Consider the following 17615-nt stretch of genomic DNA (forward strand, 5'->3'; position numbering starts at 1 on the left):
AGCGCCAACAAAAGACTCGCTCACGGCAGCCGCTGAAAAAAATTCGCAGCACGCGAAGATTCTAAGGTAAATATTGATCTGAAATTTTTTTTCAACAATTAAGTATTGATGTAAAGAGGGTGAAAAAATTACATTACCTATTACAAGTAGTCTCCGTGTTGAATGAATATTGTTACTCCTTGTACATGAATAAGGGTTCGGCGCAGAATCCCTGCGACCCACCTTGTATTCTGCTAGTCATGCAAAAACACGCCAAGGGAACAAGGGCCAAATTTGTATAAGGTATCATATAGATTCTCATCGCTAAGGTAATTAAGTAGAGTCATGTGCACATGTGCTAGCGAAACCAGTGGACTAGCAAGCTACCGGAGCGATCCATTTTGTCACCTGGGGGTTGGCTGTGCTAACGATGACCATAATCATTCAAAATCACGGCTTTCAGCATCTGATATATTTCACATGCTTCTCAGGATGTAATATTTTATAAATTTCCTGCAAACAGGAACAAATTCTTCATATTCTTCATTATTTTTTCTTCAATTTTCCAACCTGTCATCCCTCCTAGAAAAATTGGCACGCCTAATCTCCCGTAAGCCTCACTAATAGTGATTCTGTATGTAGCGTGTTTTCTGATGGCAAGAAAACACAGCGAAAGTTGTAAAAAATTTATGTACATGTATGATGTTCCTAATTTTATGGGAGGAATACCAGACATAAAACTTCGTAAGTGATGCAAGGCCTCACCTTTGATAACTTTGAAAAAAATCACAGATGATCCACATCCTTACTGAATTCGAGAATTGTTGATTTTTTTGTCTGCGTTTTTTTCCTAAACTGACACACGGATTGCCACCAAATGGGTATGCATCTTTTACGGGCCCCGGGAGTGCCGAATAATTTTTGAAATAATCAGCTACAATCATATTAATACAATCATCAATTAAGTTCAACATTTCCTTCTCAATTTGTTTTTCAGAAATTTTCCCAAAATGCAAAAATAAAGAGATCTGGAAATTTGGTGGTACTTTTTTTAGTTCCTCTGCATGGTTCTCCACTCCCTGCCCAAGAGTCCCTGGAAAAATCCCACTGCTATTTTCACATTTGAACCACAGCTGGATGCATGTTGATGACCTCCAGCACCTAACAATGCTCGCCTCTAACTTGCCTGGTAAAGAAATAACCTCAAGTTGAAACATATGCACCTAAATATCAAACAAACGGAAAATTTTACTATGAAATAGGAGAAAATCAAAATGTTTTTGGAATCATTTATAGAAATTTTCAAGTTGTTATATTGTTTTGGTTTGCCTCAAGATGATCAGAACTGTGTCATCATTTAGATGTATAGATCAATATGCACATGGCGACTGAGATCCAAGTGACCCAGTGTCTCCCTATCAAAATATCTTTTTCTCATTGGCGGAGCAGTAGTATATTTACCTCATGATAGATCTAATTAATGCAGACCAGGAACAAATGTAATTCATTTTGCTCAGTCGTCCTGACATACAGACCTCCTTTCGTCTAAAACGTTGAAAAAAGATTCGAAAAAGTCCTATTTTACTTATTGAACATATCAATTGTGGCACAAAAATGTAGATTATTTTAAAAATGCATATGAATCTTTGGGAGTAAAGCATAAAGTTCAAAAGACTAACCACGACTGCAGTGAACCCGCTTAAACCATTTTCCCTCAGAATCGGAGACCAAGCTTCAAAGATAATGACCAAATGAAACAACTATAACAAACTAACAAACCACATCAATCAGAAACTGACCAATTAGAAAATACCCACAAAGACATCTGATTGGATCCAAGAAAGATCTGTAAATATCACAAAAAATCTTCTGACCAGGTATCGGCGATTGGGCAGAGATCAAACGTTTGGAGACAAATGCACCTTCAGGATTGTAAGACTAGTCAGGACCGACTAAAAGACCATAGATAATTTACTTTTAAGAGATATAAGAATGGATAAAAAATACACAATTACAAAAGCCTTTTAAGTCGGAGATAACATCCTGGTGAAAAATGGAATTAGATGCGACGAAGGGCATGTCGGGTGACCAGGTTTGATTATGACATGTGATCTTATCGGTACAAATTGATACCATATGATAAGAAACAAAATTATTCCCTATTTTCAATCCAGAAGTACAGAATGAAGGGAATATCATGGGGCGAGTTATTTTCGTTGCTGTTCTGTTTTGATGCAGGAAAAAGCTTTTTTTATTTTGTCTGTCCTTTCTGTACATATCTCTTGACTAATATCAATATCTTTGCTGATATAGACAATTAAGACATCATATATACAATTCATCCTTAATTACAAGGTCTCCTGTTAACCAACTGACCATCTTTGATTGGCAAAAGCAGAGGCTGACCGGCCTTCAAAGGCTATCTAGTTACATCATTTCGATGGCCATTTTAGACACCAATCTATATCCTTGACCCTTGGACATCGCCACACACCACCTCTTCCATTGTTATGCCTCTGACAACAAGTGTCAGTGTGAATGATTTAAATTTGATGTCCAAAATAGCAGCAAAATGTATGGCCTCTATTAAAGCCCATAATTTTATCTTTGCGAATCATCATAAGCAAAATACATGTTTGGTGATAGTACATTTACAGATGCATTCCAGATCTGTCCACTACCATACATCACACTTGGAGTAATTAGGAAAAATTTGCTGCAAATGTTAAGGCATCACATTTATAATCATTCATTTGGCAAGAGTTACTACAAATTTTATAGCTTTTGTTACAAGGCCTGAAGTCTTTAGTGCAATTACTCAACCAGTTCTCCTAAATGTTGTGATATTTATCTCATCTCAGCAAATTCCCATAGGGACACCATCTTGCGACAATTTAGTATATTTCTTCTAAGTAAAACAAAACCCTAGAGACAGCAAACCTTGTTCACTGTCGCCCACGTAAAAAATGGAAGGCAGAAATGGTCTTGATTGATATATTTGTCAACAACTCCACCCAATGTATTATTACCTTTGAGTATGATTTACAGCAAACTGTAAAATGTTTGCAGTCCTAAAGGTTTGTGAATATTCATTTTTAGCTGGCTTAGAAGACCAAATAGTATATAGACAAAATATCATATTCACGATAAAGTACATGGCTAGTATAAAATCATGTGTCACTGGCTTATTAAATACATGTATATCAGATAAGGTTTCTATAGGTTAGACCGAAAAGAAACCTCACGACTTAAATTAGCACATCTCAATTAAATCAAGTTGTTTGACTTTGTACACAGACAGCAAGCTAATAGAAAGCACTATTAATAAGTTAATCTTAAGCAAGTGAAGTTTTTCATAACTTGGTTTTCTGCAAGTAGCAAAAAGTGTAATGTTTTGGCGAATCAAAACATTCCTGAAAAAAAAGTTTTCTCTTGCGTTATTCCCCAAGGACATGTAGGATCGCCGTTTGGTGTAGCAAGGGTTACTAGGGGGACCAAGGCTTAGCTAGTACAACAAGAGCCATCCCCTTTGTGCTGCAAAGGTCCTCAAAGACTAACAAAACCCAGTAAAGTATACAGTTACAAGTGTAGAGGTATGAATTGCATCGTTGAGGGTGTTTTATACTCAAGATGATGTATTTTCTTCCAGACCAAGTAACTTTACACCAGGCCCCAGGTCATGAGAAATGGTAAAGGGGAAGGTCTATAGGGTTTACATTTAAACACACTTGCACAATTGTGTGGATCATTTCCACTCCCAAAGGAAAATAATCATTTAAGGGTCCTTTGATAGGTTTAAAGAATGGTTTCTTTTGTAGCAAAACCTTTAAATGGGGACTAGCTAAGCAGGAGCTAGGGTGTCCAATCCAACTGATCATAGCTGACCAATATTCAGGCATTTTTATGTTGATGATCACTATTACCTCCGCACTTCCATCATCAAAAACATTCTACAGAAAAACTAAGAAAACATATTACCAAAAGTGTTTTTAGCAATTTTCAACGATCACCATTGTGATATCACTTTACTCGAAAACTGGTGAACAGGGCATAACTGGAAACAAACCCTGACCTGATATGATTTCTGCAAATAATGCGACACTGTATTCAGTTATTCCATGCTGTTCTATTTAACAGGGTCTTTTCGTTTTGTCAAGTCTTGCATGGGGTGAAATTTGATGTTGCTGAATCATGAAACAGATGCACTAATAAGAACACTTTGTGGAAATTTTGCGAGATGGAAGGATTTCAAAGAAAAGTAAGGAAGGTCAATTGCTTTTGAGGAGGCAGGCGATTACTGTGTTGCACCTTCGAACTTATTCAGTGCAAGTTTTGAGGAGGGCCGATTTCAGTCTCGAGACTTGACAGATTAGCAAATGTCAAATGCTGTCTTTTAATTCAGGACTTATGGAACATTCTCCGAACAAATTAGCTATTCGGCACTCGGTTGGGTTATTTCAAAGCAATTTTCGTTGGATATCAAGAAATATTGAATTGGGCTCAAACTTTCCATTACAAATTTGCCGATACAATACATGTGGGTTCAACCAATAGTTGAAGGTTAAAACCAACAAAAGTACTGACTGTCAGCTTCAGTTTTTTGCTATTTGTATCTCGAAGAATTTCCAAGGAAGAATAGCAGATGACAAGTATGTGTATCTGTAGGCCAATTTGCAAATTAGATATTGAAAAAATATTCTACTAATGCCCCGTGTTCCTTCTGAGCTTTTTCGTAGCAAAATCATCTAACAAATTAGGGATCTTGTTTATCCCAAAAGAGGCATATTTCGCTATGAGAAAAAAGTACAAAAAGATCCCTCTTCCATACACAAAACTTGGACACTACATGAAGGCTGTGCATTCTTTTGGTTTAATATTTTGAATGACATATTTTTTCTACCTAATCCTCATTTCCAAACTCCATATACCATCAGACACACATCCTCAATACATACTACAGGCTTGATATTTCCTGAACCTATAAAAAAAATCCACAAAGAAGTGGTACATCCTCGAAAAAAACATGGTGCTAGGCAAAAAGTTTGGAAGGCTACCTCACGTTCAGAAATAAACCAATAGGACTTGTTTAATTTGTTAACAGTACGGACACTAGATTATATGCCAGTGAAAGAACCCTGGAATATATTGCACAGCAGTGATATTATAGGATGGAGAACCATTGTTGATGAACAATCCAATGGAAGTTTGGCATTGTCTGAGAGAGCTCGATTTCATTCTGTATCAACCTCGGACAATAGACAGGAACCTTGCCATGATATATTCCTCGCCATATTTCGCAGGTCATCCTGGCGCAGGTCGTATTATGCAATCTACTAATGCAAACAGCGCCGCGGCAACAATGGTGATGTTGTCCGCCATCTTAAGCAGGTATTACGCGGAAGGGGTCATCAATGAACAAACTGAAAGCTGATTATCCTTGGTTCGGCACCTCCGAGTCCATATCCTGAGATGAGGTTTCTAAATTGATTGTATGTTTGTGAGAAACTTATGAGATACCATGTTTAATAAGGCAGCCACAGAAACGTTTTTTTAACTTGATTGCAAAAAATTGTTTAAAAAAACTTTAAAATGAAGTACATATTTAATTCTGTAAAATCTTTCTTATCCAACTACAATTGCAATGGTAACTACTTTTAACATTGAGAATGTTCCCCCATCGCAACAGTCTGCCCTTTTCAGTCATTGCTATATGAACCTTTGCCCTATTTGCCTGCCGATCCTCACAATCCATCCCCTTCTGAAATCCCCCAAGATAGGGTAATTATTGGGTTTAGTTTGGAATTAGGAGGGGCCTCCTAAGGCACAACATGATGTCATGTATACTTTGACAATAATCCAGACAGTTTTTTTATCATTGATACAGCCATATTCCCCATAGCGGTATACATATTGCTATGCTCTAACTATAGCCTTAAAAACAGCAAGGGAATAAGGGTTTGGCCATTTTTATTACAAAACATCAGTCCAAGTACCCCTCTCCCCTTCAATAATAAGGAAAGACAGTCTTAAAATCAAAGTACTATATGACATGCATACTTACACACATCTATTTTCTTCTATTTGATTCTATTTCATCTACTTGACGAGGTTCAAAAATCTTTTGAAACATTACAAAGTCACTAAGATTGCAAAAACTAAAACAATCACCAACTCCGTGTCATTCATTAAAAGGTATGAAGACACAGCCATCAGTGCAAAAATAAGATGATAGTCTAATGTACCATTATCCACACTGTATCACTGTACCTCCAAAAACTAGTGGCGCTACATTAGCTATTAGCCCCGATTTTTTTCACGTAGCCGCATTAATCATGAGCTAAGAAGGAATGCCAAAGGAACTTCTATTTTGGAGGTATCGGTGGATCACTTAGCTGTTTTACTAAAAAGTTAGACATGACAAATACAATTTTTCAACCATTGTACCAACCAGGTCAAACACAGAACTGAACTCTGGTTTTCACCTCACCATGAAAACATGAATTCGGCTGACTTTAAAACAGAACTACTGCAAGGGTTAAGATTCGATACCAACACGCCATATCAACGACGTTGATCCATCCAAATAGATTAGCTCATGACCAAATCGAAAAGTGCCAGGTCAGACTGACAATGGTTCGTCACTTGGGGAGCCTATCACTCTCCCGCTGGTCCGAGCTGTCACTTTCATGGTCAAGCTCATTTCTTTTATCAGCCTTTCAATCTATTGAGGGTCCTCCATGTCATCCCCAAGGTCAGTGCCGGAGGCAGGGGCCGAACAACAGGCATTGTGTCTGACCGTGGAGAAAATACGTGCCAATCCGATGAAAACTGGATGACCGATGGGGAAGAAGCTGATGTTCTTTTCTTAATCAAGACACTGGATATTTTTGAGAAAATTTAACCAATATCTTGACAGAGGTGATGATCGCAACACATATTTTTAACCTTGAAAATGGCATTCTTGGCCTCAACCTCAGCTGGCATACCAAGCCTACACAAGTGGCAGCAATGCTATCCTTTACATCGGGCATATCACAGAAAAATGGTGACCAGGTCACAGCTTAAAACCTTAATTTATTGGTAAAACCCAGAATTCAAAGAAATAAGTTTCGTTTCACTCGGTAAGATTTCGGGCATTACTGAGTGTCTGCGGAAACTCTTTTGAGAAGTGTGCAATGCCCTTATTCCTTGAATCCCAGTGAGAGAAGAGTGACCTTAGCTACTTCCGATTTCACTCATCAGATGTGCCACCCAACCCTCACAAAGACGATCTAGTGCTACCTCGGCCCTCCCCTGTCACTCTCCCTGAGTGACACCACTGATTTAGATTAAATGATTCAGATACCCTATCCAAAGGATAGGAAGTGACCCGAGGGTAGGGGCGGTGGAACGGACCATCCGGCCTTTCATCTAATAAACCTTTTAATGTTAGTTGATAATCGCCCACGACGCGTCTGTGAGATGGCTAATGTCATATACCCATGAGATCTAGAACTCTTTATCAACCAATGGAGGAAAAAGGGGAGTAATCTGACCCTTTAAGGGGTGGTGTCAACAATTGTCTTCCTTTTGCCCTCGGAGAAAACTTGATATTTTCAACCAATTGAACAAGGCAGGATTATTGGGACTTGAAATTGGGCAGCAGGGGTGGGGATTCTCTTTAGCATGCCTCTGGGAGAAGGGGTTATTAACCAATAGAAGAGAAGGGCTGTTTTCTGCCTGTCAAAAGGAGGATGGTTTTGTAAGATTGTCCAATGTGATATGGCCCTTTTGCAAAGCTGCACTCTGTAAGAACAATGGTTAGCACACATTGCTGCTGGAGAAGGGATTAAGATTGGTTTAAATCAAAATAAAGGGAGGCTGTTATGTAAACCTCAAGCAGGTAGAAACAGTATACTGGAGAGAGCCCTGATACCAGACATTGCCAGTGTGGGCCTTATGACAAAGTGATAAGATGGGTTGCATTGCAGTTAACAACAGAAGGGGAGGGACGACATGTCATGGTAATCTCGAAGTAAATGGTACATGTGCAGTTTGTAGCTAAGCTCATGCTGTGCATATGTGGATGGGCAGACTCTCATACCTCTCAATGATAGGACAAGGTAAATGTCAGGTCCTGTAACTTTCAGATTGTGCTTGGACAAAGCTACAGCTTTCCAAGTCTTGAGACTGCTGGTTCACTGCCTAGTCACACCTTCAGGCTGTGCCTAGTCACAGACTCACAGGTCTACTCCTGAGAAGTCAGAATGGTGTCAGAATATTGAAGGGTCTTGGTGCTTTCAAGCTGTGTCTTGTCAATGAAAGAGTATGTCTTCATGCACCCTCTTAATGAAGAAATACATTGGGAACCAAAAATACTTAAATAACGGTTATTGTATGCACTACCCTGCCCCCTAGATGTGAATCAATGCAACAAGAACCACAATCTCTGACGATTTAAACAGCCTATACCTGGCTTCTGCTTTGTTTTGACTGGATCTGAGATGAGTGTGCTGACTAGTCACCTCACCAGGCTAGCTCTAGGTAGGCTGTGGATCCATGGCACCTGCAGTCAGGCAGAGGAGCAGGGGATACCTGAGCTTCCTTCAGGCCACAGGCAGCTCAGCGCCTGGAGAATTCAAATATGCATGCTTCAGCTCGTCTGGGGATTTCAAGAATGCATGCTCCTAGTTGCAAACGCAAGCAAAAGATTTCTTGAACGGAAAATGAAGTCCAGTGAATGTGTACAAAGTCCTATAAAAGCTCTATGAAGAACGCCACATAGCCTGCTCTGTTTCCTATTGGCGCCAACAGTTCAAACAGTCTTCATTCACGGCTAAAATCACCCTCTTTTGCAAGTTATAATCTCCATGTGCAAGCAACCTCCCACTCCCCACCTCTTTTGAAATTGGACTTTGAATTACGATGTCAGCCTATGGCAATAGCCCCCTCCCCCCACACACACCGATTATTTTGAAATACTATCGGTGTGGTCACATTGGTGATGGGTGGAGGGGGGGGGTTATTGTTTATTATCTGTGTGGCTTTGTGTCTTCTCAAGCTGCGCTTACACCACGAAATATTGGTGGACCAATTGCACTTACACCACCACATTGCCGCGACAAATTGGTTCGGCAATCCATTGCCGATACAAATTGCCGAGCGAATTTGTCCCACCAAGCTTGATGGTCCAAATTCGCCCGGCTTGTTAAAAGCTCGGCTTTGTCGTGGTGTAAGCGCAAATGGATCGGCAATTAGCTAGTTAGATGGTTCGGCTCCAGGCGGCGCTTTCGAAATGGCGCTTTCTGCCAAGGCTTTCCGCGTTCTGCTTATTGTTTGCGCGCCATCTGTAGCCGGATTTTATAACTAGCTGCAGCGCTGGTGTAAGCGCTTGGTGGATTTTCGATGGTGCGGCATTGGTTCCCGAACCAAGATTGGTGGTCCATTTTCAGGTGGTGTAAGTGCGGCTTATGTCAGTCCAAAAACCATGCTTGCTATCATGTTGTAGCACAATTCACAAATCAAAGTAACAAATCACGCAGTGGTTGGAAATTTTTGTTCTTGATGTTTTCATCATAAATCAATTAGGTGGCCATATCATGGTTTATGAGCTGACTCATGTGAAGCCTCAGTATCAATAGATAGGCCCTTCGGCCGATTTATACTGGGCAATAAAATTTGCCAGGTCACTTGGTGCAGGTTGGTGTGGGAGCAGCATACATGAAAAACAAACAAACCCATTGGCTGCAGCAGTCTGGAAAGCACTGGTCAAAGAACAGAAGTGAAGCGACTTTGTTCTTATCACACATGATCACAGCATCACGTCTTCCAACTCTATGTTGTGGCCTAGAAAACAATAGTATAAGCAAGACATAGAAACAGCCTAACTCACTGACTCTCCATTGTAAACATCACATTCAAGCATATTACTCTACCAGTATTAGCTTCCATGTTGTATATAGTCACTGTACAATATACATTGCGCCCAGAGGGGCAAGTTTCCCCTTTTCGGAAAAAAACATTAGAATTGACCATGAACTTAGGTAATTTACTCTCAAATCCACCAGAGCACTCCACTTTGTCAATTTCATCCACCCTTTCTCTCAGACTCCTGACAGCACCCTAGGGTTAATATGCATCTAATTTTTTGTGACATTCAGTTCCGGCCTCCAGCAACTACAATTACTAATCAAGACAAACAAAAAGAAAACAAACAAAACCAGACTGGAGGTAAATTTGAAGCCCAACAACATCCAGAATCACCAAGGCAGGAAAGACTAAGAGATAGAAAAAATAAATGAACCTGGGTGGTTTTTTTTCCTCCAGGTTTTATTTGGTTGCCACCTGAAACTTATAAACAGAACATGTCCTGAATCTAGTATGAAACGTACTCTTGCCATTTCAATCTTCAGGTCATCCCATTAGCAGCTAGATAGTTTTGAACTTTTCGCATCCAAGAGGTGACACACCAGATGCACACCCCATATTTCATGAAAATCTTAAGACATTGAACGTGAAATTTTGGACCCCACCAGGAAATCTGATGAAAAATGCAGTGCATGTCCCTTCTTTCACCCCTAAAGGATTGCGATATGTTTAGGGTCTACAGGTGCAGAAATCCGCTCACTCGCAGCTGATATATTGGTTAATAACAACGTACACCTGTGTCCAAGTAGCCCTGACCTTCATGTTTTTTCCTCATCATTCAATCGCTGATATTTCTCGAGCACTGAACATAATAGCACAACAGTAACCAACATGGCATGAAGAGGACAGCAGATGACAGGCTGTTATCACTGCTTTAGACCGGCGACTGACTCATATTTCTGGCAACTCATCACTCTTAACATTAGAGGGGCTACTGGGGACGGCTAGGGGCAGGGGACAGACATAGTCACTCTTATGCCATTCGACGTCACCATTATGATATTTCGATATTTGTAATGTCTGGCAGGGGACAGACATAGTCACTCTTATGCCATTCGACGTCACCATTATGATATTTCGATATTTGTAATGTCTGGCAGGGGACAGACATAGTCACTCTTATGCCATTCGACGTCACCATTATGATATTTCGATATTTGTAATGTCTTTTCTCCATGTATCGTTTTATATAGTTCAAAAAGTTGATAAAAAGAGTTGTAGCTGATTTTATCATTTGAATGGCCCTTTTGAATCGAGGTCAAGAGAAATAGTTTTTTGGCGCCAGTGACGTCACCAATGGGAGATTTGCACTGGAGTTCGAGTCGATTCTCTTCAAGAATCGATTCGAAATCATTTAGGCTCAAGGTCCACCTGGCACATGACTGATATTCAGACAGACCTGAGGCACCTCTTAACACCTTTACTACATGTTCAAAATGTACACATGCACATCTGCCTGCATACGCATAGTGACATGATATGAAATAGAATCTAGAAACAATGCGCTCAAAGGCTGTTTTGATGCAAGATTTGAATAAAAATCAACTTATATTATCATAACAAAATGTTGATGAGGAGAAAAATTAAGTTTTAGATGGTTGTTATTGTTAAAATCATTACAGAAGTTCATCTGCAGCAGTTTTACGTAGATAAAAGCAGTCGGCATACAAAAACCTCGTCTTTTTTTAGAGAGTGTTCCGGCCCCACCCCCTCCAATGATTCCCGCTCTATCTACTTGCCCCTCGACCAGTACATCAATAAGAGATATCGATCACACCAGAACGAGATAGAAAAGATCACAGCAGCCGATGTATGCAGCCTGCTGGCCAGTTATTGATTGGTCAACTGATGCGACGCATACCATGACCATTGCACAACTTTACATAATTCTGCCGACAATCAAAGCGCTGGGTCAGCGAGGTGACACGAAAGGATGACATAAATTCATTGCTCAGCATCAACTGGTTAGCCAGCACATCACAGGGGTTATGGACTATAGTCATCGCACATACAATGTCCTTTTAATGGCCTACACCATTTGTTTACTATCTGAAATTTGTAATTGAATTTGGAAATATCAAATTGTGAACTATACTTAAAGGGGATTTCGCACACCAACGATTCCGCCTACTTTTTACATTTTCTCGGGTTGTGAAAATGAACCGTCTCATTTCCTATCCATAAGTCTGGTGCAGATCAGTTAGCTAGATTATAGGCCTGCTGAACATAGGGACAATAGGGTCTGCAATAGGGTTCCATTGAGTAACCTGCGTATGACTTGATGATGCTTTGATACCTACTGAAGCGAGGGAAGGGCATAGTATTTATCGTAGGAAATACGCTTTGATGCAAATTTCAGCAACGCCACTGTGCAGACAGACATACAAATATTATAAACACACAGTTTCTGCAAATTCGTATGCATAATAAATGCATTATGGTTATGTGTTTTACAACTCCTTTTCTATTTTCCTGTACCACCACTAACAACGAACGGTGTACCCCTTTAATGACTTAAGCTAAGCACTTCTTTCCTTTCATGCTTGTGCTTATCACTGCAGTTGTATTCTCTTTGTGTAAGGATATTTTTAAAACGATCCAAGTGCCCAGAGGACTCATGGCTGAACAATGAAGTAGAACCCGAGTTTGTAAATTTGCCATGAATTTTTATTAAGTTGTAGGCCCTGACTCTCAATAGAAACAGCAAAACACCCCATCTAGCTCAAACCCCTGGACCTGATTCTCTGCTTTATTAACTGTAATAACTTCTGACTAGACAGAATGCATTTATTGATACTTTCTTCATATTTTTATCAGTTTATTGATCCCAGCATTCTGAACAATATTATGATTCTATAAATGGCAATTTTATGCACAGCTGTAGACAGTACTCAGATAAATACAAAAATTGGATACAGCAGGCGTAACAAAATATTTTAGTAGGTCTAACAGTTTTAATAGACGGTTTGCAAAAAAAACCACGCACAAAGGTTCCCTGAGTTTTAGAGTAGAATATGTTTCATGTATTGAAATATCACAGAAGCCGAATAATTATTTAGAATAACAAACAAACTTTCTTTAAGTCCTAAGAAAAGTAAATGATTCATCAGAAGAAAAAAAAGAAGGAAAAAAACAAACATGCCCTACATGTATATAAAAACACTATCCATATTCATTGGAAACATTTTATTATACACAAAACACACAAAAGTATCATTCTCAAAAGCCAATGAATAATTATTTCATCAAAAAATTCCCACATCATACACCTTTTTTCTATTCTTTTGGGTAGACCAATTCTTCAACTAGGGATGCCAAAATGTGCACCTTTAAAAACACATTGAACCATGTAAAAACTACCAGATTTTAATCTGTATTCAGGCCTAATACAGACTCAGACAAAATGAAAATACTCTTAAATAAACAAATGATAAAATAAAAACATGAAACACTATCCAGTCTACACCCACCATACGGAAAGTAAAAGTAATGGTCTCAAAAGCCAATAAATAAAAACTTCATTCATTGCAACCTTGAAAAAAACACTCAATTCATTCATGACTCTGTTCATTCAATAAAGACGGGACATTATCAAGATAAATCTCAAATATCATAGCAATCCCGCTACTATGCCATCTAACACTATAAATCAATAGAAAATTATTGATCACATCTTCTCGTAAGATCTCATCCTGTCAAGTTTACAAATTTATCTCCATTGGAATATATTAGTGCACAAATATAGCAAAGATAGTAAAAAATGTTCTTGTTAACCTCGAGTTTTTGTTACTGGAGGGCTATTTTTAAACTATAATCAGTAATTGTTTTGAGAATGTTCTCATTAAAAAGTGACACATGCAGCATTTTAAAAATTTATCAATTTTCAAACAAAAGAACAGACTGGGGTATTGAAGTAATTAATGCTCTAAAAGCACCATGTCACTGGAAAAAAATAATCAACATGGCGCATCTGCAAGACCCTTTTACACCAAATTATCTGTACGGCCCTTGATTCACAATACCTCAGATTGACACCCTTCCAGATCACACCAGGGTCTCCATCGACCCAATTAGTACATGGGATAACACAATTAGTATCCACGTCATTGGGGAAAAAATATTCAATATGACCCCTTGGAGGCCCTTTACACTCATTTATCAGTACGTCCTTGATATACATTATGATACTGATACCCTTCAGAATCAAGCCAAAAAGGGTATATATCGACCCGCCAACAATGCCACGAGCTAAGTAGCAACATACAAAACTGCATACATGCACCTACACTACTCCTGTGTAGTACCATACATTGTATGCTCAACCGTTTTTTAGAGCGCCAGTCATTTTTTACCAGTCGTATACACAGCATAGTTCACCTAAAGATTATTTTCGATCGTTGGGCCTGAAAATCAGAAGATCTCCCATTCAAAGATCACGAAGAAAACCCGAGGTTAAACTGACCCAAATATCACTATTAAAATGCATATACTGACCTGCTTAAGGCAAAAAATTGGTATATTTACATTTTTTCACAGCGATGAAAAATACAGCGGCCTTGGCTCTGGGTCTACCAGCCGGAGGAAAAAATCTCTATTGGGACGGTTTCCCAATCAGGTTGTGAAGCTAGTGTGTCTAGACGGTGTCTAGACCTACTGAAAGCCCCAGACCAGTGCTATTAACATACTCAAGGTGAAGGTCATGCACCAATGCATATACATGCACATACGATTTTTTACATGGTTTTTTTACTTTGAGGTTTAACCTAATGTTGCATGTGCGACTTAAGTATGTATGGGTACATTACGACAGGGTCACGTGTTGTATATAGGGAAGTAGTCAGTGGGTAGTTTGATCGGCAGTATGGTTGTTGAGTAGTATTTTCAATGATATTAATCAGGCGGTTTTATGCAGGATGCCGCAGCATGCTGTCAAATGTGTGTTACTGTGTTAGTGTACTAAATCATTTATCATCAGGACAATGTGAGGTGACTGGGCTATACCATTCGGCAACATGGGTGTTGGGTAGTCCGATATCAACATTTACACCAGCAGGATCAATCATTCACTCTGGGACCTCATAGTGCACAGCACATAAGTGGACTATTCACAAACAATTAAACTGCAGACAGAAGAATCGACTGATAAATCAACATGAAATCTTGACAACTTCAGATTCGGAAATTGCGTTGTGAGTCTCAAGAGTGACTCGCCAACGAGCGATTATCATAAGTAAACAAATACAACCTCTGCTTCAAATGTTGGCAGAGGGCTGAAAACTAGGCCAATTGGTTCACCTAACAATGAACTTATGTTAATATATAGACCTTGCCAACACAGGGTATAGAATTAGAAGCATGGGATAATTAGGCCTAGAACCCAAACAAAGTCTAGGCATTTAGAAGAGTTGATATCTGCATGCGTTTCTCCTCGGGGTGAACTGAGACACTTTGGATTAGACTTGAAGTTATTTGATAATCATAGGACTGAATTAGTATATAATTGTGAATACCAGTAGGCCTACTTTTGAATAAAAGGCCTTGGGGCCCTCTAAATTCCCAATGGATCATTTAAATGGACAACTAGGCACGAGAATGAGTGGCCACAACGATAGTACCCCTGTTCTCAACCATGCACTGTCACCTGTAGCAGCTACACAAAACAGTACATAGATGTTGTAAAAGAAAACCTGTAGGTCTTAGCCGTGTTCCATAAACTGTTTCAACTATTTCTGACAACTATTTACAAGTATAGCTAATCACTATCCAGCGATATTATGTTTGAAGATGTCCGGACTTGTCCGCTGTCGAAAAATGTTTTCGTGGCCATCTTGCACCAGGATGAAGTTCCTTTCCACACTAACAGACCACTGACAATCGGGAACATAGGTCATAAATTCTTAAGTACCAATTGGGATAAATGTAACCCATCGCCTTAGGCAACCTATGCAATGTACATGACAAATAAATAACAAACTTCTGTTGGATACATTTGTAGCTTTCATTTCAAACAATTCAGGAAATGCGAAGGACACGAAACCAGCGAGATAGGAAGAAAAAACATACTTCTAAAGAATCTTCAAAATTGCATATTCATGCAGAATGAGACGACGCTGTAAAGAATAGCTATGCATTTTTCAACATAAAAATTGCAATTAACTTTATGGAATCCTGCAAGACTTTTACAAAACAAAGCAGGGAATAATATATCTGAGGGCATTTATTTTCATTTGCACAAAATTTTTACCTGGTCAATTATTTGTATCAATTCCATAACCAATTTGCTAATGAAAACCAACAGCATTTTTTACCTCGCTGTAAAAATAATACGTCTCAATTCCCTAGTTTCCCCAAACTACCAAATTTTCTCCGAACTATTCCGAAGTCGACTTTCTAACCATCTGTAAATTGCGCTTCTGTGCTCTTATTTTGGAAGCTGCAAAAATGTTACCTTGGACGCTCTTTTAAATAAATTACAAAAAATATTTTCTTATCTGGATGACCGATAGTCATAATTCTCGATCAATGAAAGCATGAAATTAATTCAGAGGAGAGCCTTCAATATTTCCCCAAGCATATTAGCTATTTATAAACCAATAACACTATTCTGATGAACTCTAATTTAACTAAATGACTGTAAGGATACTGCGATATTATTCACACCTCATCATATGAATTCATGTAAGTTATTCTGGGCTTGGTTCAGGTTTGGTAAATAGTTTTTAACTGTCCCTAACCAGCTATTAGGCAGCGGAAAAACAACACAAACAGCCATTTCAAAGACAAGGCAAAAGAATGTGAAATTGGGTGATGTGAGTCGGAGCTTTTTTCAGTAATATGTCCAGAAACAATCTCTGATGATACAGCTCCCTACTACAAAGTCAAACAAGCCCAAAATCGTGACAGGGCAACTTCACCCCTCCTATGATCAGAATCCTGGCCCAAATCTGGGACAGGGAAACTTGAGCCCTCTTACAAGTATATCCAGAATGCTGGCCCAAATTTGCAGGGGGGGACCTGACTCCTCCTATGTTCAGACTCCTTGCCCATAAAATTGAAAGTTGGAGACTTGATCCCTCCTGTGATCAGAATCCTGGCCAAAACCTGGGAGTGGGAAACTTGACCCCTCCTATATTAAGAATGCTGGCCCCAAATTTGTATCAGAAACTTGACCCTCCTCACTAACCTTGCCCATAAACATGAGTGGGCAGCTTGACCCCTCCTATGTTCAGAAGCCTTGCACAAAATATTGGGCGGGGCACTTGACCAATCCTATGACCGTGCCAAAATTTTTTGTTGGGAGTCTTCAGCCCTCCTCCGAATCCTTGTGCATCATACGAGTTGGAGATTTGACCCCCTCCTATGTTCCAAATCCTTGCCATCACATGGGGAGTATGAGGCTGGACAACCCACAGTGTTTCGGATCCATGCCCAGAATTTGGTGTTTGTGACCTACTGGCCATACCCAAGTCTAGAACCCCTTGCCTCCAAGGCCTTTGTTGACAGTTGTGTTCAAATGTCACAAGCATTCACTGCCCGTTCAGCCTGATTAAGAAATAAATGTAGGCCTACTTTCTGGAAAATCTAAGCTTGATACTTCAGAGCTGTAACAAAATTGAGTGGAGAACACTCATCCAAGTCCAAGGAGGCTCACATAGCAAATGTCAATATATCACACCGTTAATTGAATAGTAAGTTTTTCCATTGGCAGGTAGCAGCACCAGTGCATTATC

At 39.4% G+C, this 17615-nt stretch overlaps 1 protein-coding gene across 7 annotated transcripts in view; it reads right to left on the reverse strand.

Moving 5' to 3' along the window:
* LOC135497023 (zinc finger transcription factor lin-29-like) overlaps nt 1-17615 on the reverse strand; it is a 172620-nt gene that overhangs the window by 82348 nt on the left and 72657 nt on the right. For 2 of the 7 annotated variants that reach the window (XM_064786670.1, XM_064786671.1), the window contains exon 1: nt 138-182. The exons of 4 other annotated variants lie outside the window; for them this stretch is intronic. The gene's annotated coding sequence lies outside the window, so the exon portion shown is untranslated. Of the gene's footprint in view, nt 1-137; nt 183-14379; nt 14457-17615 lie in introns of those variants that run through there. One more of the 7 variants, XM_064786672.1, reaches the window with a different exon arrangement.

The sequence above is a fragment of the Lineus longissimus genome, chromosome 12, assembly GCF_910592395.1.
Source record: "Lineus longissimus chromosome 12, tnLinLong1.2, whole genome shotgun sequence".
Taxonomy (NCBI): domain Eukaryota; kingdom Metazoa; phylum Nemertea; class Pilidiophora; order Heteronemertea; family Lineidae; genus Lineus; species Lineus longissimus.